The sequence below is a fragment of the Branchiostoma floridae genome, chromosome 4 (assembly GCF_000003815.2).
Source record: "Branchiostoma floridae strain S238N-H82 chromosome 4, Bfl_VNyyK, whole genome shotgun sequence".
Lineage (NCBI taxonomy): Eukaryota > Metazoa > Chordata > Leptocardii > Amphioxiformes > Branchiostomatidae > Branchiostoma > Branchiostoma floridae.
Genome location: NC_049982.1, coordinates 17,374,891 through 17,377,392, shown reverse-complemented (window position 1 = coordinate 17,377,392; position 2,502 = coordinate 17,374,891). Strand labels below are relative to the sequence as shown.

General features: G+C 35.7%; 1 protein-coding gene across 1 annotated transcript in view; it reads right to left on the bottom strand.

Annotated features, from left to right (window-relative positions):
• Positions 1–2,502, bottom strand: part of LOC118414292 (kinesin-like protein KIF11) — a gene marked incomplete at its 5' end in the record, with an annotated part of 22,270 nt that overhangs the window by 14,331 nt on the left and 5,437 nt on the right.

Below are 2,502 nucleotides of genomic sequence, written 5' to 3'. Positions count from 1 at the left end.
CAGATTGACTAGGCAGACATAGTATATACTAGTATAGTTTCTGTATTTCTAAGCTAGCTTTATGTTAAAGATTTTGGAGCAAAAAGTTGCAACTTTTAGCTATTAAATTCTGTCAAAATATTTACAAGAAAGGCACAAGACAGATAAATGGGCATTCTGCATTCAGTTTAAAGCAAGTTTGGTTTACTGTTTGTTGTAATATTTGCTGAGTTTTGGAGGATATGGGAAGTACTAAATGCTTAGCAGTAACTGTAACAGCAACAAAATCTAGAGCTTGCAATATGTATTCCTTGCAAATTTTTGCAATATATCTATTATGGCATCAACATCTTGTGTCGGGTGTTTGCACCTATGATGAACATAACATTGCATGTAATCCTGGATGGTTGAACCCAGAGGTTACCAAGTAAATTTCAAATAAACCACATTATGACAGCATTTATAGGTCTGACTGTTCCAGATCCTATTAACCAGCTAACTGTATTGTTAATTGCAAAAATTTCTGTGGAAATGTTCATTTGGCATACATTTACTTTAAAACATTGCTCCTAATCTCTACACACCTCTCTATGGAAACCTATCACATCGGCAAGGGTGCTACAAATGGAACAGTTGCCTCCGACACATTATATTACTGTTCAAAGTATTGTAGCAAATACATGTAGGCTTAGACAAACAACTAGATGGCCAGAAGACAACAAAATGTTTTGCGTCATTTTTGAGTTCTCAATGAAAAGGTCGCAGCAAAAACATTAAAATCAAACCCTGAAAATGTAAATGCATTTATAGTAAAGGGGAGACTTGTGGTACTATCAAATGAAATGCAACCAGCCAACCACTATCCCTTTTCATCAGAGCTCTTGAATAACATCCATCATCAACATTTGTCATGGATTAGACTTACGGCAAACATGAATTAAAAATACAGAACACCTTGATTGGGATCACTTTTTTAAAACTGCCTTTTCATTTTGTGCTACATTCTCATACTTGCAAAACAGCATAAAATTTCCAATAATACTCATATCTGGTAAAGCAGGTAGTTGACAGTTCATTTCATAAAATCTGCCACATTTCCAAATTCAAATCTCTACTAGGCTGGCTATGATAGGGAGAATAATTTGCCAGGGGAGTATTGCTACTTGAGGGTTAGGGGGCTGCATGGTCTCTGGAGGGGAATTCTAAATCTACCCTTATAAGTTAGCATGGGCTGACTCACAAGTCTACTTTCCCCATGATCCACATACCCTGGTGGGGACTGCTCTGTTTCTGTGTTCCTAACTTTTGTTACTAGTAACTTGTTCATAAGTAAAAAATCAATTAAGTCCATACTCCAGTTGATAAGTAAACAGCTTTTATTAAGAGACTTAACAACTACAATTAGAATGGTATAATATACATATGAAATAACCTATTGTTATATGATGTAAACATGTTATTTGAAAAAGCATGTGATTTTTAAGTCCTCCTACTCATTAAAAAGTAACCTGGAAGTATTTGTTTCACTTTAATGTCTATGACGTTAAAAATCAATGTCACAATTTCAGTAACTGAATGATAGACATTGAAAATGGCAAAACCCCAGAAAAAAATACATAAACCAGGTTATACTGAATGTTTTACATATTTCCCAATAAAACTAGTATTATTGGTACAATGGCAATCTCCTACCATTGCACAATACTCATTGTTATAAAAGGTACAACACACGTTTTACTCTACATGTGGGCTGCAAGTAATATTCTTAGGATAAATGCAAGCAATTTGTCTACCAGCTCCTGAAAAATCAGTATCAGTATCACCCATGTAATTATGAAGAAAACTGAAAAGGTAGTTAACTGAACACTACCAAATCAACTCAATGTGAAGCTACAACAAGTACATATTCCTGCATATTCACATACTTCCAAATGTCTGTTAATCAATAGGAATCCACACAGCATTTGCACAATATTTATTTTACAAAGCATAACAGCAATTGCAAGCATGATCTAACAGATAAGATAATTTCCATACACATAAAAGTAATAACTGTCTGACAGATTTACATGAGGACATAAGACAGAGGAAAGCTCTTTACTGACGGTCAGAGTTGTTCTGTCGAAGAGGAATGCGAGACTTCCCTGGTGTCCCGGATTCACTGACTGTCACATGTTTGGCCTTCCGCTTGTCCTTCTTGTGCCCTTTTACGTTTTCTTTTCCTCTCTGAGGGGAAATATCAAGTCAAGGTGAATTTATGTTACATTACATATCTTAACAATAGTCAGATTATTGTGTCAAATCAAACACAGCATAATGTATGCAAAGTCCAGACCATTATTAGGATATATCCAGTCTCAGGTGATGAGAAGCATAGTGGATTGCGCCCAGGCACTCCTTTAGCCATGGACTGTTTGAAAATCAGGCCTTTGTAATTAGACAAGATCTGTATGTACATGTATACGATACCTTAAAGAATGGCATGGCAGCATGGTCAGGTACCACAGTTTCTGTAGATTCTGG